We start from the raw sequence: 24,977 nt of genomic DNA, 5'->3' as shown, positions 1-24,977 counted from the left end.
ATGCATCCACAAATTAACAAGGAAATCACACAAGCAATCTATTACCTGTAGAGCAATCCAACTGTAATTGTTGATCCAACTGTTTCCTTACACTCCTTGCTTTCGTTTGCCTTATTTATCCAAATCCAAGTGAATACTAGAGTTCTCTAACTATTCTCTAAGAATGCTCTAAGTATGCAAGAGTATGAGAGAATGAGAGGATGAGAGTGTGCTCAACTCCAAAACTGTCAAAAAGCTAGCAACTGTTTCTCTAAAGCCTTTTTATCATTGATGCCTCTATTTTCTTCATTTCCTCCATTTTTCCTCTAATTTCCCTTGCATGCAAATCTGTGTCTCTTCACCTTCATTTTCTCCCATTTTCCTTTTTTTACATAAATAAATGTCAATTATTGCCTCTTTGCATTTACCAATGCCTTTGCCAATTTCTATAGCCATTAATTAATCACACGTGATGTCCACTAAAGTGTTTTTCTCAACATTCAACTTGGAATATGTGTTCCATGACCTTGGTATTATTTTATTTACATGGAAAATCAACTAGGGGTTGTTACAAACAATGACCTTTACTTGTTGGCATTGGTTGGTCAACCTTTGTGGTAGTGTTCTCCTGTAGATGCAAGGGGCAGGTGGTGTCTCTGTTATACTACTCTAGGTCAAGGTTTGAAGGCAGGATTATGTGCTAGGTGATTAAGTATAATTGGGGGAAATTGGGTCCAAGAATTTGGTGAAGCTTGTAGCTTGCGACAGAAGTCCTCTAGTGTCTGGCCCTATGGACAGGGTGCCCGATTAGCCAGAGTAAGAGTAGTATAAGGTCAATTACAAGAACATTGACTAGGGGGAAAGTATTTTCCAATTCATAATAGGTTGCATTGTCGAGTCCAATTCATTGAGTTTGTTTTCATCATGTTGGGGCAAAGGCAGGGCGACACATATCCCAAGATGAATGTTGGAAAAAAAATATAGAGATGGAGATCACTTGTGATTAATTACTATCTATGGAAATTGGCAAAGGCATTGGCAAAGGAAAAGTGGCATTTATTGGCATTTTATTTATGAAATAATGGAAAACAAGAGAAAAGGAAGGTGAAAGGTCACAAAATTGCATGTGAGGAAAATTAAGAAAATAGAGGCCTCAATGATAAAAACGCTTTTCAGGATCAGTTCACAACTTTTGTTGGTTAACCTTTTCTCAGTTTTAGATTGGAGCTCTCTTTTGTTTTGGCTCTCTCACACTCTTGCACACTTAAAATTTCTTGGAGCAATGAAAGATGCTCATGCTACGAAATCGAGCAATCGAGCAAGTTAAAGCGCAATGGAAGCACTTCGGGCCCGATGAAGCTACATGGGAGATGGTTGATCAAATGCGGGCTATATATCCTTTTCTATTCGCTAGTTGAGCAGATGTGTCTGATATGTGTTTTGATGTTGTGTTTTGTTTATGTCTATATATATGCATATGTATGCAAATACCACATCGAGCTCTGTTATAAAGCTCCAATAAGCATTATGGTGTTCATGTTATGTTGGTTATGTCTTCAACAGTATGATATGATGTAATGATGTAATGAGTTGTATTATAAAGCTCCATGGCAACATGTGTTTTGCTAGTTTATAAGTGTCATTAAACATCGAGGGAAGTGTTCCCCCAAGGGGGAGGGTTTTGTAACAACCCCGGTTAAAAATCCATGTAATAAAGTTGATTAAGACAAAATAAGACCAAGGTCATGGGACATGTATTCCAAGTTGAATGTTGGGAAAAAATATAGCGATGTAGATCAATTGTGACAAATTAATGACTATGGAAATTGGCAAAGGCATTGGCAAAGGAAAAGTGACATTTACATTTTATTTATGAAATAGTGGAAAATAGGAGAAAAGGAAGGTGAAAGGTCATAAAATTGCATGTGAGGAAAATTGAAGGAAAATTAAGGAAAATGAAGAAAATAGAGGCCTCAATGATAAAAATGCTTTTGAGGATCAGTTCATAACTTTTATTGGTTAAGCTTTTGTTAGTTTTAGCTTGGAGCTCTCTTATACTCTCTCTCTCACACTCTTGCACACTTAGAGTTTCTTGGAGCATTGTGGCATACTTTGGATTTGGACAAAGAAGACAAAGGAAAAGTAGGAAAGCATAATGGGATAGCGGGATCAACAACTACAATTGGATTATTTTGCAAGTACCGAGTTTCACATATGATTTACTTGTTAGTTTTTGCATGCATGGCATATGCATGTAGTTATTTGGTTATGATCTGTCATTAGCATGGATGATTGCCTGGATTGACAGTGGTTTTTCCTAGACTTAACATTTTTGGATAGCCATGGTGTTGTGGGTTTCCCACTTGATTTTTTTCTGGTTGGTGCTCATGTTCCTTATGGTTGTGGGTTGAGTTACTAGTTCCTGGAGCCTTGGTTGGACAAATGCTTGAGAAGCCCTGGAACAACTTGGGTTGAGTTACTAGTCCTAGAAGCCTTTGTTGGACAAATTCTCTGGAGCCCTTGTTGGGTTGAGTTACTAGTCTTGGAGCCTTGGTTGGACAAATGCTTTGGAGCCTTGCGACAATTGTGGGTTGAGTTACTAATCCTGGAGCCTAGTTGGAACAAACGCTCTAGATCCCTAGACAAATTGGGTAGAGACCGATCTGGTGATGGTTAGTGATGTCTGATTGCGAGATGGAATCACTGGTTGAGGGTTGAGGTGGTTTGGCCTTTGAAAGCCCTGGTTTGGTTTTGCTTGGTTTATTCCATGAGATCCCACATTCATGCTTGGAATATGGCACGGGGTTGATTGACTGAAAGAGAAACTTGGTTCAGCCCAATCTATGGTCGGGTGGTATGTTGAAGTCCCTGACTTGGTTGGATTTGCATATGTTAATAAGAGCTCTTTTCCTCTTGTATTTTCATGAGTTATTGTATTTGTTATTTTGTGGTTTTGATGGATGTACTATCATTGCTATTCTTCTAGTTATATGTTGGTTATAAGATTGGTTTTATGACATATTATAGTTAGGACTCTTATCATGTTTTAATTAATAAATGAATGGTTATTGAATGCATGACATATTAGATGTTATGGCAGCTATTATGACAGGGCATGAGACCTTCTTGATGATTCCTAGATAAGTATCAGATCGCTATGTTCAGATATGCATTTATGGCTTGTAGATTACATGTTCACAATGTGTTTGACGAAATGTCTGTCATGGTTAGGCATGATTAGGTCAATTCCTCAATCAAGTTTTGTGTTAAAGGCTTTGTCTTTGTGTCATTTATCATTTCTGAAAGTCTCATTAAGTTTTGGGAATGGTTGAGAGTTAGGCGCTGAAAAGGTGGCTTAGATTTCAGGGTCACAGGCTTAGAATTGGGAAATCTAGACTGCAGTCGTTGGGAGGCAGGGTTATCAAAGAAAATGGAGGGTTATAGTTGTTGGTTTTCCTTGTCATTAGAGTGATTGGGCTCCAGATCACTGAAAAATAAAGTTAACTCAAGGCTTGGGCACATGGGGTGGTTGTTTAACTCGAGGGGTCTTGTAGCACCTGATGGAAGACAGCAAAGTTTGTAGATTGTCGATTCCACTTCCTTAACTATAATTAGGGAGTTGAGTCATGTGACAGTAGCTCCTCCTCTCATGTTTACCTTAGCAGGCCAGTGAAACTAAGTAGATATGGGAGGGGAGGTTACACATGGCCACATTAAACATTAAGACTGCATGTTGGAAAAGATTGATCACATACTTATAAGGACTGAGCAACACCTTGGCATCCGTCCAATGGCTACTAGATCCTCAGTTGTCCCAATATACCCTATTCCAGTTACTAGTTCAGAATCCAAACCGCTTCCTTGACTCTGTGATGGAACAAATTTATGCTTTTCTTTTTGTAGCAGATTATGCATATGGCATGATATACCATTGTTTTAGAATAAGTTTGTTTGATGTTAGTGTAGAGCCTCTAACTTGCACTTGATTATCCATCATTACCTACAGCTTTTCTTCACTTATCCCTCTCTTTTGCTCTATTTTCCGCCCAGATCATTACATTTGATGTCTCTAAGCATAATTAGTTAACTTTGCTTATGTTTTACTGTTGGTTTAGATTTTTGACATATAAACAGAGTTTCCGCAGCTGTTCAGCAGTTCCGCAGCTGTTCAGCAATTCCGCAGCTGATCAGAGATTCTGCAGCCTTTTTGTTGTTTGATATGCTCCAAGTGTCCTCTCAAGGAACGAGCCACATGGGCATGTTGGGTTGGATGTACACATGGATCGTATGCTGTTGGTTGAGCCAAACCAGTCACGTATGCCCTTGGTCAACGCAGGTATTCCCTCGGTCAAACGGTCAAGTTCTAAACGGTGGCACGGGAGCCGTGAGCAGTTGGGACACGGAACTATAGCTGGCACCTCCTCCACGCCACGAAGACAGCTAAAGACAGGATCCAAACATAGATTTGTCTCCCATGATGACCGTTTCCCTCAAAAGTGCACGGAGTTGCCTACGTGTTTGCTGCACAAGTTAATTAGCTTAGATTGCGTGTTGCTGCGTAGTTAATAAGTTAGGCTGTAGTTGCTTAGTTCACGCAGAGAGTAGTTGCCTCTGTGCTTATAAATAAAGCGTGTGCCAACGCTTATAGATTAGCTTTTTGAATATTGTAATTGCTGCGCTGATTCTGTTATAAAAACTCTGTTTTAGAAGGTTGTTCCTACAGCACTTTTCACTGTATTTTGACATGCTGGTTTTATAAAAAGAATACTGTTCTGTTCACCTTTTCGTAGCTGATCTTTTAAGTTGGTTGCGTGGATGGAGGGCCCCCATCTATGACAGCCCGTGTACATAGTGTTTGATTTCATTTTCCTGCTTTCAGCAATTTCTATTTCTTTCATCATGTATAATAGTGTACCATTTGATTTCATGTCATTTTATTTCCAACATTCATTTTAAACTGATCAGTATTGTTCTTTTGCAGGTTTTTAACCCGGGATTGTTTTGTCTTTGTGTATTTGCTTTATATCTGATGGTATTTTCAGTTGACAGATTCAAAGTTGCTGCCTTTACTCTATTTTCATAGCTGATTTCTAGTTTAGTTTCTCAAAGTTGTATGTTAACATATTGATGGTCTCTTTATCATAAATTGTTCATCTTTAAGAGATCAGATTACTAATAAATTACAGCTGGCTTTGAGTACTTTTTAGACTAATCTTTAACTACTTTCTAATCGTGCTTCACATAATTCCATATGCTGAAAGCAGAGAGTTAGGAAGAGCTGAACATTATAACTAGTCTTTAAAGTAGATTTTTCTCATTTTTGATCACTTTTTAAACTCATCTCTAACTACTTCCTAATCGTGTTTTACATAGTACCATATGTTGGAAGCAGAGAGTTAGGAAGAGATAAACATTATCATTGGTTTTTAAAGTGGTTTTCTTACCTTTTTATTTGCAGCAGCATGAATAGTGTCTAGTGCCATTAGAAAGTGGTTCTTTGCTTTCAGTTTCATTTCAAGTTATTTCTTTCAAGCTTTTTCTTTGCAAGTTTAGAAGGTAGTTAGAAATCACCTTACACACACACTCACTCATCTGTTTATAAAATCTCCATTCCATCTTAGGAAGATAAATTGACCACAAACAACACCCCCAAACGACAAAAAGATCTAAGAGGTTGCTTAAGTACATATAGTACACCTTCACTTCATCAACTTACGAGCCCCGGGTTGACAATTAATGACATCAATTTAGAAACACTAAATTGACTAAACATTTTGGCGCCGTTGCCGGGGAAGTGAAATTAAGTAGCCATATTCTTAGAGAAAAAAAAAACATAAAAATTTCAAGGAAAGAAGTTGATAACCTATCAAAGTATGCTCTCCTCTTGCACTTCAAGGTGATCTGGAGGATCAGAAAAGAGAAAGTTATCGATTTGGTAGTTTCTTGAGTATGCTCTCTTCTTGCACCTAGAGTGACCTGGAAGATCAGAAAAAGAACTATTAACTTGACTTGAAGAAAAAAAAAAATAAAAAAATTGACATGCATAGAGCTAGAGATTCTAGGGGAAGGTTTTTAGCTAGAGCTCGAAGTTCAATTTTTACAAGTCCATCTGCTTCAAGGGATAGACAAGAGACACCTCCCTTATCTCCAACCGACACTCCTAGTCCTAGAATTCCTGGAATTCAAGAGCCAAGAGTTGACTCTCCTACACCTTCTATTGAATTTGAACTAGGAAGAGACTCTTCTCTTTCTCCTACAGAAAGACCAATTGTAATTGAGGAAGTGGAATCATCTGAAGAAGAAGGAGAAATATCTTCTCATTCACCCTTTGTAGAGGAACCAGAAGATTTTGAAATCCCTAGGAGAACCATCATGGCAGAGGAAGAAGGAGGTGGTAGAGGTAGAGGTAGAGGTAGAGGAGGAGGAGGAAACAACAACAATAATGGAGGTAGAGGTCCCCTTGGAGGAGGAAATAGAGATGGGGATAATTCATTTGGGTTTCCCATTGTTAATGAGGATTCCCGAGCCACTATGAAAAACATATCACCATCTGTCCTCCCAAATTTCCATGGGTTAAGGACTGAGGACCCTAAAACATTTTTATTTGAGTTTGAAGTGGTGTGTCGAACTTATGACTCCCTGGATGACTCTCAGAAACTCAAATTGTTCCCTTCAACACTGAAGGATCAAGCCTTGAAATGGTTCATGGGGTTACTCACTCAATCCATTAGGTCTTGGGATGAAATGAAACAGACATTTTTGGATAGGTATTTGGACTATTGTATGCCTACTAATCACAAGGACGAGGTTTTTAAAATGATACAAAGAGAAGATGAGAGCTTAGAAGATTTACTTGAAAGATTTCAATATAACTTGAAGAGAGCAAAAATGAGTAGCTTGGATGAAGAGACCTTAAAATCCCTCTTATTAAAAGCCATCAGGGATGAATGGATAGATATCTTAAACATGATGGGGAAAGGGGATATTTCTCAACTCTCACTCAATGATATAGCAGAACTTTGTATCCATCTCTCAAGAGGCAAATCAAAAACTCAAAAAGGGCCTAGAGATCCTTCTCTCCTTAGAGCAAATAAATCTGCAACAGGATCAGTAAGTAGGGCTGAAATCGGCAATATGCTTGATGAATTCAAAACTGACATCTTAGGGAGTCTTAGTGAACAACTAGATACCCTTAAGATTCACAATAAACAAAAAGCAGAAGCTGAGGCTTTGGCCATTTTCTGCCTGAAATGTAGAAAGAAACATGCTTTAAGGGAATGTCCCTTGGACACACACGTTGTAGAAACATGTGTAATTTGCTCAGAAACTCATGAGACTAAGGATTGTCCTTCAATACCTGGCCTCAAAGCAGTCTTTCAAGAGGATCCAAGTACACTTGAATCTCTCTGTTTTATTGCAAGGAGACCTTGGCAAGGGCAACAGAATCAAGGGTTTAACAACTCTATGAATTCTCAATCCCAACCAAATTGGAATCCTTGGCAACAACCTTGGCCTCAACCTCAAAATGCTTTTCAAGCATGGATGCAAAGCATGAAAAATCCTTATGGGAGATTTGCTCAATTCTATCAATATCCTCCATCATTTCAGAATCAGCAGGCTCCACAACTTCCAAATCAAGGTCAACAACTATCATTGCCATACCCTCAGCAACAACAACCTCCTCCACAAAATCAAAATTCTCAACTCTCGCTTCAATCCCAGCAGAAATCAAATCAACTTCCCTCTCAGCCATTACCAAATCCAAATAATAGGAACCCTCAAAATGCTTACATGATGGAAGGTCAACCATTCCCTACCTATGTGGTTGTTCCTCTCAATGAAGTACAACTCAGATCAGGTAGAATCTTAGATCAACCTTCTACAAGTGTTCAACAACCAAGCATTTCTGAGGAAGAATCTCTCAAAGTCAATAAGGGTTCTGAAGTATCACTTCAAAACCAAAATATCCAAAAAGAAAAAGAAAAAGAATCAACCTCTACAACTCCCATAGTTGAGCAACCTACACCTTTAGCTACACCTCCTTTTCCTGAAAGATTACAAATTGACAAAGGAGTGGAAAAGCAAATATGGGTGCCTGACTATAGTTTTCTAGATGAATTGAAGAATGTCTGTATCAAGATCCCCTTGTTACAAGCCATTAAGGAAATTCCCATTCTAGCGAAGACAATAAAGGAGTTGAGTTTGAAGAAAACAGGAAAGAGAACCAGAGATACCAAAAGGATACATCTAGTTGGAAAAATTGCAGACATTATGATGGGTAAGATTACCATGCAAAAGTATGTGGATCCCGGTAGCCCTATTGTCAAAACTCATATTAATGGGGTTGAAATCCCAAATACTTTGATTGACTTAGGAGCCGCTATCAACATCATGAGTAGACAGACCATGGATCAGTTAAAGCTTCCTAACCTTCTCTTTACACCTACTTTACTGCAGCTTGCAGATAGATCAATCATTAAACCTGATGGTGTATTGGAAGACATTCCAGTCTCCCTAGACTCTTGGGAATATCCAGTTGATTTTATGATTTTAACTCCCAAGAACGATCTAGGAGGACATCCTCTTATCTTAGGAAGACCTTGGTTAGCAACAGCTGATGCTTTTATCAGTTGTAGGTCTGGGGACATGTATATATCAGATGGTAATTCCACCAAGAAATTCAACTTGTATCCTCCAGCAAAGGCAATAACAGAAATAGGAGAAGATGAGTGGGTTGATGATGAGGATACTATTCAACCTGTTCTAACCATCTCTGAGATCAGTGAGGATAGTCAAATTCTAAATACATTAGAAAATTTTGAAATACCTTTAGAATATGACTCTACACAGTTTCAGTTAGATGCAGACATTGAATATCTCTCCTCTAGACAGATGTCTCTCTTCTCAATGGAAGAGTTTGGTAGTTCTACAGTTGAAATCCTTCCAGGAAAAACATTGAACATTAACAAAAACTTGGAAAGACCACAACAAGTAGAATTAACTAAACTTTTGCAAACACATTCCACTGCATTTGCATGGGAATACACTGACATGAAAGGAATCGATCCTAAGACTTGTATTCATCACATCTATATTGAAGAAAACAGCAGACCTATTAGGCAACCACAAAGAAGGATGAATCCAAACCTTAGGGAAATCGTGAAAGAAGAACTCCAGAAATTGCTCAAGGTAAACTTCATTTACCCCATTTCAGATAGCCAATGGGTTTCTCCCTTGGTTATAGTGCCCAAAAAGAATGGTAAATGGAGAGTTTGCATTGATTATCGAGAATTGAACAAGGCAACCTTAAAGGATCATTTCCCTCTACCTTTTATTGATCAGGTACTAGACACTTTAGCAGGTAAAAAGTATTTCTCATTCTTGGATGGTTTTAGTGGGTATAATCAAATTCAGGTAGCACCTGAAGATCAAGACAAAACCACATTTACTTGTCCTTGGGGAACTTTTGCTTACCGAGTACTCCCTTTTGGATTGTGCAATGCACCCGCTACATTTCAAAGGGCTGTACTAGGAATCTTTTCAGATCTGATTCATGATTGTGTAGAGGTATACATGGACGATTTCACAGTTTATGGTAATACATTTGAAGAAGCTTTGGAAAATTTGGAAAAAGTACTGATAAGATGTAAGGAAACAAATCTTTCTTTAAGTCATGAAAAGTGTTTTATGATGTTTACTGAAGGGATTGTTTTAGGACATCATATTTCAGGAGATGGAATTAAGGTTGATAGATCCAAAGTTGAAGTCATCTCTAAGTTACCTGTTCCAAATTCCGAGAAAGATGTTAGAAGTTTTCTGGGGTTTACTGGATATTACAGAAGATTTATTGAAAACTTCACTAAGATAGCATCTCCTGTTTTCAAATTGCTTACCAAAGACTGTGAGTTCAAATGGGATCCTGAGTGTCAATCTGCCTTTGAAGCTTTAAAGACTAGAATATCTGAAGCACCCATCTTAAGGGGGCCAAATTGGAAACTCCCTTTCCACATTTCTACTGATGCTTCAGATACAGCTCTAGGAGCTGTTTTGGGACAAAAGGATTTGATCCCTTATGCCATTTATTACACAAGTAAAAATTTGACTCCCACTGAGTTAAATTATACTGTTACAGAAAAAGAGTTCTTAGCTGTGGTACACGCGATCAATAAGTTTAGACACTACATAACCGGCTATGAAACCTTTGTCCATATTGATCACTCTGCCATAAGATATTTAATGAACAAACCTGTTACTAATGGTAGAGTTACAAGATGGCTTTTACTCTTACAAGAATTCAACATTACTGTGTTAGATAGACCTGGAAAACAAAACATAGTAGCTGATTTCTTGTCTAGAATCCAAAACACTAATGAAGATTCTCCAGTAGAAGATAAGTTTCCAGATGAATACTTGTTTGCAGTAACTACCAAGACTCCTTGGTATGCAGATATGGCTAATTATCTAGTTACAGGGAAGCTACCTCTACACTTATTTCCTAATGAGAAAAGGAAAATCATTCAGGAGAGTTCACATTATTCTTGGATTTCTAATGAATTGTTCAAAACAGGGCCAGATTGTATAATCAGAAGGTGTGTTCGAGAAGATGAAATGCCTGACATCCTTAAGGCATGTCATGATGAACCATGCGGCGGGCACTTTGCTGACAAGAGGACAGCCTATAAAATCCTTTCTTTAGGATATTATTGGCCTTCTCTCTTTAAAGATGCAAAGCAGTATGTTAGAAGGTGTGACAGCTGCCAAAGAGTTGGGAGACCAACTCCTTCAAATGAAATGCCACTGCAGCCTCAGGTATGCATCGAACCCTTTGAGAAATGGGCTCTAGATTTCGTTGGATCAATTAATCCACCATCAAAGCAAAAGAAGTATATACTGGTTTGTACTGATTATGTTACTAAGTGGGTAGAAGCCAAGGCATTGCCTTCTGCCACTGAAAATTCAGTTGTTCAATTTCTTTTTGAGGATATTTTCACTCGTTTTGGTGTCCCAAGGGAAATTGTAACAGATCAGGGCAGCCAATTTACATCTAAATTGATGGAGAAGCTGATGGAGGAATATAAGATCAAGCATAGAACATCTACTCCATACCATCCGCAATCAAATGGCCAAGTGGAATCTACCAATAAAGTTCTTGAAGGCATTATCACTAAGACTATTCATCTTCATAGAAGAGATTGGGCGGAAAGGCTTCCTGAAGCCTTATGGGCCTATAGAACTACATGGAGGAACACAACAGGACATTCTCCCTATGAACTTGTTTATGGGAAGGAAGTCCTGTTCCCCATTGAGTTCCAAATCAAGACCTTCAAGATGGCAGTCCAATTGGGGATGAGCCTCACAGAAGCCCAAAGACACAGAATGGACCAGCTAAATGAGCTAGATGAAATAAGACAAGATGCAATTCTAAGGACCGATCTAGTTCAGCACCAAAGATCTAAATGGCATGATCGACATATCAAAGAAAGAAAGTTTCAGAAAGGAGATTGGGCTCTATTGTTTGATTCAAAATTTAAGGACTTCAAAGGAAAATTTCAAACTCATTGGCTTGGGCCATATGAGGTTGATGAAGTCTTTAGTAATGGAGCAATTCGAGTGAAGACCATTGATGAGCTTCAAACACCTCTTATTGTGAATGGCCATAGATTGAAAGTCTACCAGAGGCCACTCTCAAAAGAGGAATTTGTCAAGTTGTTTAAAGAAGATTCTGCAATCAGGTTGGTGGAGAAGGATTCTTCTCCTCCATCAGCCTAATCTTTGGTTTTTGAAAAAAAAAAAAAAAAAAGAGAAAAAAAGAAAAAAGAGAAAAAAAAGAAGAATAAGTGTATAAGCCTGAAAACCAATCTCTGATTGGCAGTCTTATGCAGAAAACCTGAGGTGAAAATCAGGGTCACCTGACACCTCATGTTTTCCAAAAAAAAAAAAAAAAAAAATAAAAAAAATCTCTCTCTCTTCCATCTCATTTCGCCATTTCATCCACTTCATTCACCATCTTATTCATTCAACCAATCTCACTCCACCTCATTTCTTTCCATTCATCCATCCATTACATTCCATTCCATCAATAAAGTCATTGTCAGATTTATTTTTACACAGCTAAAGTTGTTTTGTGCAGTCAGAAGGGTATTTCTGCAGTTTCTGCAGCTGAGAAGCAATTCCGCAGCCAATATCCCAATTCCGCAGCCAAAACACTTTCTGCACCTGCATAAAAAAAAAACATAGTCTGTTTAAAGAAGGAATCTGCAGTCCAAAGGTCATCAGCAAAAATTAAAAGGTCATGTAGCAGCAACAAACAATGAAAGGTTAATGTCAGATCAGCAAAAGGAATCAAAACGCGGACACCTAAGGTATGATCTAATTTCTAAACCTATGGTTATAACATTTTGCATAGTTTACGGGTTGTGTTTTTTGCCATTCAATGTAATGATTGCCAATTCTCTCCATTACTCGACCAAAATCCCCGTATCTCGCAGCCTTAACAGCCACCATTCATCACGATTTAAAAGCCCACACACGGCTGTGTTTCCATTTAAATTTTTGTACCTAAGTGACGTAGACAATTGTACTACGACTCTCTGCGTTATGATTCCGCAGCCAAATGTACACTCATGACCGAAGTCTAAGGACTTAACCGTTTCTTCCCATCATTCATAACCCTCCTACGCATGTATTATCTCATTCACGCAGTTGTTTCACTTCCGCATTTTCCTTGCTTTCCACTGCTCTGCCTTATTCACCACTCTGTCATCGTAACCATACTCTGTTTCGTTTATCTCCTCTGCTAAACTTTGACCACTGTTGTGAATGTATTACGGCTGTTGTGTTGAAGCCGTAAGTCTACTGTGTGGAAACCACTGTTGAAGCCGTAAAGCTGTTGAGTTAAAGCCACTGTTGAAACCGTATAACCCTTCCTCAAGAGTATTAAAACAGAGCCGTAAAACAGAGCCAGAGAATCGATGGGTAAACTTCTGAGGGCAGAGCCAGAGGGCTCCAAATTTCTGGAAGGATATCCCCAAGTCAAAGACCCTTTGCAAAAGGCAAATTGGCTCCAGTGCATTCAAAAATTCAAGGGTTATCATAAAGAGGTCACAAAGACTTTTGCACGTTCTTTCAAAGAGAAAGACAACCAAGTGGAGATAGGAGATCTGAAATTCACAGTCACCGAGAGCAGTTTGGCACAGGCCACTTCACTACCACAAACTGGAGAGAGATGGTTCAAAAACCGATCAGTACAAGACCAGCAATGGAAGCAAATTCTGAAGGATCCAGGTATGGACACTAGCATCTTTACAAAAGGAATCCCTGTTAATCTTGTCAAAGAAGAATGGACAGCTCTGCTTCTACTAGTACAAAAATTCTTTACATGCGAGGGAAGGTTTGGAGTTCTATATGTTTATCATGCCAAAATTATGATGCATTTCTTAGGAGAGCATGACATTAACCTTCCATACTTTTTACTCTCAAGCCTTAGAAAAATGTGCTCAATAGTCCAAAGAAACCCAAGAAACATTGAGCCACATTTATACCATCATGGGCTTGTCAAAATACTAGTTGAAGAACAGTTAAAGGCCAAAAGGGATACCTGGGAAAGATTTCTTGTGAGAAACCACTTCAAAGAGGCAGGAGAAACCTCTGTGCCTAGAAAGAGTAGAAGAAAAAGAGAAGAGGTTACCCCAGAAACTACTGTCCAAGAAGAAACTGTCCAGGACCTTGTTGAAGAAGAAAATGTTGCCCATCATTCTGAACATGAAATTGACCCTGAACCTACTGTAGACATTGATCAAACAGCCCAAGGAATCATTACAGAAACCCTGTAAGAAATTGTACAAGAAGTTGCTCAAAAGAAAAAGGAGAGTAGGAAGAAACAAAAGAAAGATAAAGGAAAAGCCATAGCCCAAGAATCCTACCTTACTCCTGAGAATTCCAGTGAAGAGGACACTCAGCCATTGGCACATAGGTTGGCCCAACTTCATGAGGCTGCCCTTTCCAAGAAGATGCAAAAACAAAAACAGAAGCAACAAAAAGAAAAACAGAGCATCACCACCGTGAGAAGGAGCAGCAGGTTACAAAGCAAAATGGGGGCCACAAAGAACAAAGAGTCATTCTTTATTGACTTGAGCACACCTAAAAAGGTTGCTACAAGACTTGAGCAGGTTGAGACTAGCCCTCCACGTGAGGAAAGTCCTTTTGAGCATGAGCCTGAATTTGAACATGAACCTGAATTTGAGCATGAGCCTAGTCCAAAGAGGTCACCAGAGATTGACCCAGACCAGCAGAGAGTATATAACTACTTGGAAACATTAGAACAAGCTGTTGCTGGTCCAAGCACTGTTCTACCTCATGAACAGCAAGTTCAATCACTGAAGCAAGAAGTATTTGAGCTAGAGGTACTAAATTGCCACATCAAACAAGAAAATGAAAAACTGAAGGAACAGAGCAAAGTGGACAAGATGGTCCAAGATAATACCATGCTTCATATGGGCCTTTGGCAAAAGGAAAACAAAAAGCTCAAGAAGAAATGCAGGAAGTTAAGCAGAGCTTTGATCAATTTAAAATTCAGATGTTTGATGAAAAGATCAAGAGTCAATGTGGCCACACAGAGGAAGAAGAGAAGATTAGATGTCTTAGCAGAGGCATCTCAGCAGGTGGATTAAACAATGTTTTCGTTGCATGAGGACATGCAACACCCTCGTAGTGGGGGTATGTAGAGCCTCTAACTTGCACTTGATTATCCATCATTACCTACAACTTTTCTTCACTTATCCCTCTCTTTTGCTCTATTTTCCGCCCAGATCATTACATTTGATGTCTCTAAGCATAATTAGTTAACTTTGCTTATGTTTTACTGTTGGTTTAGATTTTTGACATATAAACAGAGTTTCCGCAGCTGTTCAGCAATTCCGCAGCTGTTCAGCAATTCCACAGCTGATCAGAGATTCCGCAGCCTTTTTGTTGTTTGATATGCTCCACGTGTCCTCTCAAGGAACGAGCCACATGGGCATGTTGGGTTGGATGTACACATGGATCGTATGCTGTTGGTTGAGACAAACCAATCACGTATGCCCTTGGTCAACGCAGGTATTCCCTCGGTCAAACGGTTAAGTTCTAAACGGTGGCACGGGAGCCGTGAGTAGTTGGGACACGGAACTATAGCTGGCACCTCCTCCACGCCACGAAGATAGCTAAAGACAGGATCCAAACATAGATTTGTCTCCCATGATGACCGTTTCCCTCAAAAGTGCACGGAGTTGCCTACGTGTTTGCTGCACAAGTTAATTAGCTTAGACTGCGTGTTGCTGCGTAGTTAATAAGTTAGGCTGTAGTTGCTTAGTTCACGCAGAGAGTAGTTGCCTCTGTGCTTATAAATAAAGCGTGTGCCAACGCTTATAGATTAGCTTTTTGAATATTGTAATTGCTGCGCTGATTCTGTTATAAAAACTCTGTTTTAGAAGGCTGTTCCTACAACACTTTTCACTGTATTTTGACATGCTGGTTTTATAAAAAGAAGACTGTTCTGTTCACCTTTTCGTAGCTGATCTTTTAAGTTGGTTGCGTGGATGGAGGGCCCCCATCTATGACAGCCCGTGTACATAGTGTTTGATTTCATTTTCCTACTTTCAGCAATTTCTATTTCTTTCATCATGTATAATAGTGTACCATTTGATTTCATGTCATTTTATTTCCAGCATTCATTTTAAACTGATCAATATTGTTCTTTTGCAGGTTTTTAACCCGGGATTGTTTTGTCTTTGTGTATTTGCTTTATATCTGATGGTATTTTCAGTTGACAGATTCAAAGTTGATGCCTTTACTCTATTTTCATAGCTGATTTCTAGTTTAGTTTCTCAAAGTTGTATGTTAACATATTGATGGTCTCTTTATCATAAATTGTTCATCTTTAAGAGATCATATTACTAATAAATTACAGCTGGCTTTGAGTACTTTTTAGACTAATCTTTAACTACTTTCTAATCGTGCTTCACATAATTCCATATGCTGAAAGCAGAGAGTTAGGAAGAGCTGAACATTATAACTAGTCTTTAAAGTAGATTTTTCTAATTTTTGATCACTTTTTAAACTCATCTCTAACTACTTCCTAATCGTGTTTTACATAGTACCATATGTTGGAAGCAGAGAGTTAGGAAGAGATAAACATTATCATTGGTTTTTAAAGTGGTTTTCTTACCTTTTTATTTGCAGCAGCATGAATAGTGTCTAGTGCCATTAGAAAGTGGTTCTTTGCTTTCAGTTTCATTTCAAGTTATTTCTTTCAAGCTTTTTCTTTGCAAGTTTAGAAGGTAGTTAGAAATCACCTTACACACACACTCACTCATCTGTTTATAAAATCTCCATTCCATCTTAGGAAGATAAATTGACCACAAACAACACCCCCAAACGACAAAAAGATCTAAGAGGTTGCTTAAGTACATATAGTACACCTTCACTTCATCAACTTACGAGCCCCGGGTTGACAATTAATGACATCAATTTAGAAACACTAAATTTACTAAACAGTTAGTCATTTTAATTTGTAGTTGTCCCTTCAAAGGGTATAGTTTTGGTTGTGGTCCTATCTCCCCTACGAGAGATCAGTTTGACTCTTGAAAACTAACGATGTAATCTCCTATTTATTAGTTAATATAATTTACCTTACAAAAGTGTGTGTGTGTGTATGTGATACCTCTCCATGAAGGGTACCCAACCATGGGAACTGCACCCGTATTGAGATGTGTGACAAGATTTTAATGGTAGCAATACAACCCCCCCCATTTGGCAAGCTACATACATGAAGGTACCCAAGCAATCAAGGATGTTTGAAGTTGGATCATGAGAGGTCGCTGGAATGGTGGAGTTAACTACAAGAGAGCTAAGAAGGACATTAAATTATGTAGCTCGCCTTTAAGCCAACTTGAAGCACAATAATGGACAATATTGTAGTGATGGTGGTTTATCATGACAAAAGGTGGCATATCAATGATATAGTTTTCTTTGTAGCTCGTTGGTTAGTACTTGCTTATGTTGGGTTGATATCTAATTTACCTTTAGCCTATAATCTACTATGTGTGATTCTTCTTCGGTTATACTAGTGCTTTTGCAGATATTTCGTTTATACAGAGCTCTAGTTGTCTACAAGAATTGGTCCCTAGCTCAGTTTAGGACTTTGAGCAACAATTCCCTTGCTCTGAGGCTCAATATGGTTCTTAGTTGAAAGGTAGAAATCATTAGACTCACTATCTTTGGCTTAAGGACTGCTCTAAGATTAGGTCTTGGGTTAGGTTAATGTTATTTTCTTTAATACTTTGGCCTTGCAATTTCAAATTACATTGTTTTTCCCTTCTATATGTGACTTTGTTTTATTAGTTTATGGTTTTTCTTCCTTTTACTAGGTTTATTTATGGTTATTGACCTGATTTTCGTGGGTTATCCCTAATATTGTTTCCTCAAATTAGCCTATTGTTTGGCTCTAACCCCTCCCTGTCTTTAGGTGTTTGTTATGGGCTTATTCTGTCAACTCGGAGATCCTTACCTTGTCTCATTTTCCCATGTTGGGTTAGTTTCTTTGGTAGGTTTTCCCCTGTCACCATTTGGTGCTCTCCCATGGATGCTAGCTTTTGTCTCACTCCCTTGGTCTCTACTTCTTGTTTCCTCCATCTCCTCTCTCCTCTCATTCTAGTTCAACGATGGGTTTCCTCCAAATGTAGGGGAGGTAGAAGAGGTAGAGTTGCCTCTCCTATTGGTCCTGATTCTTACTTGCCCTCATCTTCTCAATCTCCAATGCAATATGCAACTTGTCTGCCAATGACTACATATACATAAGTTATCTCTGAAGAATTTTGCAAGACTATCATTAAGGTGGAGGAGGAAGTTCGTTAAATTCGTAGATTCATTTGGAACTAGTAGGTGGATAGGGACACCGAGAATTGGGTACATGAGGTTGGAAAATCTACTTGCTCTCGTCAAAATTCCTACATACACTCAATTAATATATACTGGCATATCAAAAGTCTCAAGGGAAAAGTCCTCATAGATCACACAAACGCTCTGCAAGAATTTATAGTGGGGATAATTAAGATGATGGATAGAATGGATATGTTGGAAAAAAATGTTTTTTGTGCTGGAAAAAAAACTGGCAAACCTTTCCTTCACCCCCTCCAATGAAGACAATTACCTTCCTTGACAAATACAAGTGGACTTTCCCTCAGGGTCATATAATAAGCAAGCGAGACTTTCTCTTATGATATTTTATTATGGCACTATTATAACTATGGTTGTAAATTTTTGGCATAGGGTTTCATTTAGTTTTCTTTAGAGATTGAATAAGAGACTTATAGCTTATGCAATATGGAATGTTAAGATTTTGAATTTATGTTATTGGACTAGTTTCACGAGGGCTTCACTGGGGGAGCAATATCATACCACGTGCATTCATATTGGGGGATATATATTGAGGAAATATTGACATAATTTATTATCTAACTAAGGGTAAAAGGTTTTTATATTGGAAGATATAGAAAAAGGAGCTCAAAGTTAATGAAAAATTATAAAGGGGTATAAAAAATGTTAGTAAAAAAATGGATACCTACAATATCTAGTGAAAGTAGGGGTTTTTAAAATTGGGAAGGCATATTCGATTCATATTGGTAGGCGGTTAAATAATGTGATTTTTAGAGGTATTTTCCAATATGTAGTCAAAATAAGGATATTGTTCAGTATGCCACGAATGCATGTGATATGTCAGAGATTCATTGAATGAAGCCCCTTTACTAGTTTCCCTTAATATTTTGAATTTATCATTGATTTCATACTTTTGCGATCTATACTCATTTAGCGAATGTCTTTTGGATTAATCACATTATCATTTGTTTGTCGATGTTTCGAACCATCTAATATGGTTCATCCTCAAGAAAAAGTTGAAAAAAAAATCTATCATTATGAATAAACAACAAAAATGCATCATATTTGGAAATGAACGTTAAAAAATAAAAATATTCTAATTGAAAAGTGAACATTAGGTAAAGTAAAAGTATAGGGTCAATATATTAAGAAAACCATTAAAAACCAATGATTAGTTTTGGAAACTAACTATTATAATAAATAAAAAACACAAAATAGGGAAAGAAAATGATATTCTACTATGTTATTGTAAAAGGGAGAGAATAAAAAAAAAATTATAGTAGGAATTATTAATATTTAATAAAATAAATAAATTTATATTATTATAATATTTATGTAAATTATTGGGAATGTTTTAAAAATAAAAATTTAAAAGTGAAAACATAAATAAAAATAACAATAAAATAAAAATGAAATAAACATTTTTGATAAAAGTTAAAGAGACTAAGATTTATATAATGGAATAAAGTAATATTTTATATTATTATATGAACTTACAAATTTTATATTAATAGTCAATTATTATTATAACTATATATATAATTTTGAGATAGAAAAACAAATCTCAAAAACAAATTAAATTAAAGAAGATAAACCATAGCTAAAAGAAAACCAAAGGGGATTGAAGAAAAAAGACGAACGAAGGAAGAGAAAAACTTATAAACTACAAGGGAAAGAAAAAATAAATGAACCAGGGGTACAAGAGACAATCATGAAAAGAGGGCAGGAATCCAGCTCTTACTTAACTTCCAACCATCGTCCCTGTTGAGATTATTTGAATGATTCTCAATTTCACTCGCCTCTCTTAATTTCCTATGATGGAGGTGATCAATCATCGGGATGACCCGAGAATCCTCAATGCAGACATGATGCTTATTTTTCTCTGCATGTTCAGCTATAGGTGAGGAGAGAGAATTATTGTGTTTAATGTTTGTTGTATGCTCTTGGATTCTTTGATTAATGGAGCGACCAGTTTCCCCTATGCAGGGTATCTCACAGGAACAAGGGATAGAGTAAACACCTTTCATGTCTTTAGGGTTTACTGGGTCCTTAACAGATCTAAGGGAGTTTTTAATATTGTTAAGGGGTTGAAGGTGGTGGAGATGTCTTTGAAAACCTCTAAGACCTTGATGTCTCCTATATCCATTATTCTAAAAAACTTTCAGAAGATGAGATTTTTCCTCTTTTAGATGATTATCATCAGAAACACACAATAAACTCTGTGAACCACACACACACACATATATCAACATAGATCCATATTAACCACGGATCTAACATAAGTCGAGAGGGATCAGATTTCTTTAGGTGCAAACTTATTTTAGAGTGAAAAAAACGATGTGTACTTTTTTATTATTTAAATATTTTATTCTAAACAACATTTTTATTTTATTTTTTGGAAGCTTGGTGGTACCTTTCCATTAATTTTTGAAAATAAAGCAGGTTACATCCATATGTCTGAGAGTTAGGTGGCCTCAACCCGCTGAGAGGGAAACTAGATATCTTGGCCACCTAACAGAAAACTATGTCATCCATAAACAAAAATGATAAGTCTAGCGAGCCATGCTATGTAAACCTGAGAGTCTTTGTACTTCCTATTTTCTAGATAACTATAAACATAACTACTAATAAGCCTAAAACTTTGGGCCTTGATCATTCAAAATGAAAAAACAAGGATGCATTGTCGCTACTCATCATTAGTTGAATCCACCGAAGTAGGGTCCTTCACAGTGGAACCCGACAACTTTGTGTGGGGTATGCTGCTCAATTCATATCAACCGACCACTCTTCTATTGTAATTAAAACTGAATTTTTTTGAAATTATTTAGTATAATCTGAATGACCTCGGGGGTCTATGTGCATGTAAGGAAGAAACTGCTCTAGAGCTTTCGCTAGAATGCTTTTCATCATCCATAACAAATGGAATGTCTGCTTGTATTATGATACTCTTCCATGAGCGTGGTTTGGGTCTGGGATCACAACTTGCCACTCATCCATATCCAATTCGAAATCCTCTTCAGTCTGTCATATCTCAGCATCCCACTCTGCAATCAATTGCTTGACTGGGTTGGAGCTACTAGCATGGTATGTTTGAGTTGCTTCCTAAATTATGTGAGAGGTCATCTTGCGCCCACAACCCACCCCAGCGACACCACTAGAAGAGTTGGGTTGGATTTTCGGTGACAAAACAACCTTCCTCTATTTTCCCCGACCTTGGCCCCCACGACCATTTTTCCTTGTACCAGTTGCCCGGGCCACGTTGTTTCTGCTGACTGATAAAGATTGTTCTTTTCCCAACTCTAGGTACCAACCAGAACATGGTCGTAGTTTGGGTGCTCGACGCTGCCAAAGAGCACACCCACACTGCAGACCTATTAACTCAAATTCAAACGAAACCAGCCAAGTAAGGAACCTGCACCACATTTTGCTACCAACTGATTGCTAACACAGGATAAGAGAGCCACTTTTTTCATTCATCTTCCTCTGCCCATTACAGAGCCTAAATGGACTTCCCATGCCAACCATTTTTAGGGCCTTAGGACCTCTATCTAAACAGATTCCCAACCCGAGAGATTCTATTCCACAGGACCAGACTGACCCTAAAACTGGCCACCAGGGTTCTTCCACCTTCGCCCCTCTAAGGTCGTAGCTGGAGTTACTTGAACCTCTAGCTTGAATGCGAGCTCTCCCTAAGCCTAAATACCCTGGAGCCAAACCAAATTATTCACAGACCCAACCCCCTTTCATCCATTTCATTCTTGCATATGGGGGGCCTCCACATCTAAAACCCTTTACCACCCAGACCATGCAAGCCCCCATGCGAGACAACCAAATACCATACTCTACAAACACTGGGACGAGTAGGACAATGGACTCAGACCCAACCAGGAACCCACCAAGGCCATGCCTCTATCACTTCCAGTGCCCATCACCCCATAGCATAGACCTATACATTTCATCAATCATAGGTCTAATAGACTGCTCCATATTATGCTCCATAATGTCCCAAGGCTAAGAAAGGAGATCGACAAAGGTAACCTCAAACCACTTAGGGTTCAATAGCTATCCCTGCTAAACCAAAGTGGGCTCTCTCTATGATCTCACAGCCAATGATGACTGGAGGGGGAAAAGATGTTATGCTAGTTATTACAATACTAGGGTTTTGCAGATTTAGGGTTTACTGGATCAGAGGTACAAATCAGGGAACTAGGTTAGGTCTTCAAAGGTTCAGCTGCATGAGATATAAAGGAGCAAGGTAGGCATGCTTTTGTGATAGCTTAGGAGTTGGTCGATGTAGTGTAGGGTTGAATAGGTAAGAAAATAAATATGAGCATGTGAACCATGAATTCATCTATCAGAAGATTGAGCACATAAAATGAGATTCCTACCAAAACAGAGCTTAATTACAAGAATTATGTAGGAAAATCACTGAAAATCATAGATATGGAAACAAAACTAATTTATCATTCATATAAATGTTTAGCAGTAGAAAAACATACCACAAACTGACACCACAAGAATTCTTGAATAATAACTGCAACTTGGCCTTTGATTCCCTGTAAAAATATGATGAAGTAAAAGCTACAAGATTTCCACTCTCTGACATCTAACCTTGAATCTCACTGAAAACTAGATACATATAGACCAAAAAGAAACTTCCCCATGCTTAGGGGTCAAATCCCTCAGTATAGGAACAACTTACATGAATTTCTCAACCGAAACCTAATGACTAGGGAGGTTGGAACAAACCCTCCATTTAGACTTTGACTGAACTGTTTCTCATAAATGAGGCCTAAAATTACACCAAAATCACTGTAACAAGCTCATTTGCCTTCTATTACATCAATTCAACTCACAACATGAGGAATTACATCATAAAATCCAAGTTTGACTGAAGAAAACTCGAAATTTGGAAAAACAGGCAAAAGCGCAGTGCCATCAAGCATAAGCATAGCGCCAACTTTGAGGAGGTTTTCGAAGGCCTTCCGCTGCTCCAAATCCAACTATGAGTATACCAATGGAAAGCTTGGGATGTCTAGTTGTCAATAGACACCTCAAGCAAGCAAAATGGACACTCCAAGACTAAGAAAAGCTCATTCTCCCACAACTACTCCAAAAGCGCAGTGCCTAGTCCAGTAAGGTGGAAGAAAGTGGTTTTTTTACCTGTTTTTGGGCAATTTTTTCAAACCTGTTTGCTAACAAGGCACAAAAATTGAACAGATGGCATGTATAGGTCATTATATATATCCATCCATATAAACTTTTTGGCATTTGGAGGTCTAAGGAAAAAGCTTTTGGCTAAACTGTTCTTCCTATTTATGCCAAAAGTCACAAAATCTCAAAATTGTTCAAAATTTATTCAAAATGGCTTCAAGTTTGGTCCATGAAGCTCTGAAATGGAATGTCAAGCAAGGACGGAGGCCTTAGCTAGCAAGTCAAGTTTATCTTTCTCTTTTTTCCTCCATAGGGTTTGCCTTAACTTCTTTTTCAACTGCTTGATTCTGATTTGGGAGACCTTGTTTCTAGTACATTAGTGCATGCCCATATGCCTGTGAAGTTTGGTGGCCTTGTTGGCCCTCTTAAGGATATTTTCCAAGTGGTAGTTGACTCTATCAAGCCAATTTCCCCTATTTTCCTCAAAATATTCTTCAATGGACTTGTTAATGTTTTGTTGCCTTGATGAAGAGGATGTTTCAGTGATTTGCTCTTCTTTCCTCTTTAAACTTCTTGTCTTAGGCCTTCTAGGCTTGAGCTGAAAACCAGTGGCTTCAGTATCTTCCAATTTTATCACTGTTTTACCTTTGGCACCATCCTTCTCCAAATTTTCTTTAGATTTATCAAGCAAAATTTGCTTGACTTTGAGTTGTTTGTTTTCTTGCTGAAAGAAAGAAATAAAAAAATATGCCTTGGACAACCTACTCTTCAGCTCTCTAATCTTAGCCTCTTTCTCTTGGATGATCTGCTATGAAGATTTGACCTCCTCATGCACTTCTAAATCTTCCATATTAGTGTTAAGATAAATCTACGCTTCTTCATCCAATGGTGTCTCATGTTGCTGTGATGATGTAGGTTTGGCCCTTTCAACAATGTCTAGAGCAAACACATGACTTTTCCCTCTTGTGTATGTCTTGGTCACTTTTGCCTTAGGATCTCTTGTGATAGGTCTGCTTGTCAAAGCCACCTCTTGTTGTGCTAGAGAAGATAAAGGAGTAGAGTGACTACTTGACTGAGCTCGAGAAGGCAATAAAGATGTTGAATAGATGAAACCATCCCAAGACAAATTGATTTGTGCCAGCTGATGGAAAACCAGGATCTTCACCAAGCCATGATGAAACAAACTGGCATGATGATCTTCTCCCAACCTATGCACCTTCTCTTCCATCTTAACCATGCTTATGTAAAGGTAATGAGGTAGGTTGAGAACTTTTACACCAGTGAAATGCATCAAAAGCCTCACATGGTACTGATACAATCTTGAGAATCTACCCTCACATGTAAAATACTTCATGATAATTTTCATGAGAGGGGCATACTTTTCCAGCAGATGTCTGGAAGGGAATATGTGCTTTGGAGCAATTTTATATGGAGGTTTTAGATACATCTTATAATTTTCAAGCTTGAGGTCTCTTTTCTTGAACCAAAGTTCTCGAGTGTTTGGAATCCCTGTAGCTATAGCAATGGTATCTGCTGAAATAGTGAACACCACTCCATAAATGGTCACCTTATCTCTCCTCAAACTAGTAACATAAGTGTTGGTGAGTTTGTCATTAAAATCAAGTTCTTCAATCCTTTGGAAAAATGCAAGGCAACGAGCATCCTGGAAGAATTTCTTGAGGAAAGGAGAAGGCATGATGTAGTGTGATGAAGCTGGCTCATACCTGTCGATCAGACCTCCCTTATGCCTCCTCTGCTCAGTAGTCTCAGAATCCATAACGAACCCTAGCTCAACGAGAAGGGAAATTGGGGTTTGGTGTAGGGAAAAACAGGGGATTTGGGCAACTTTTGAAATTGAAGGAGATGAAGGGGTTTTATGGTCTCTAAATTCTTGGGAAAATTATGGGGGCTAGGGATATATGTTATGGAGTGAG

Source organism: Pinus tabuliformis, chromosome Q, assembly GCF_031772625.1.
Source record: "Pinus tabuliformis cultivar Carrire ecotype Pingquan chromosome Q, CPIR1, whole genome shotgun sequence".
Lineage (NCBI taxonomy): Eukaryota > Viridiplantae > Streptophyta > Pinopsida > Pinales > Pinaceae > Pinus > Pinus tabuliformis.
Note: the sequence above shows the minus strand (reverse complement) of the source record.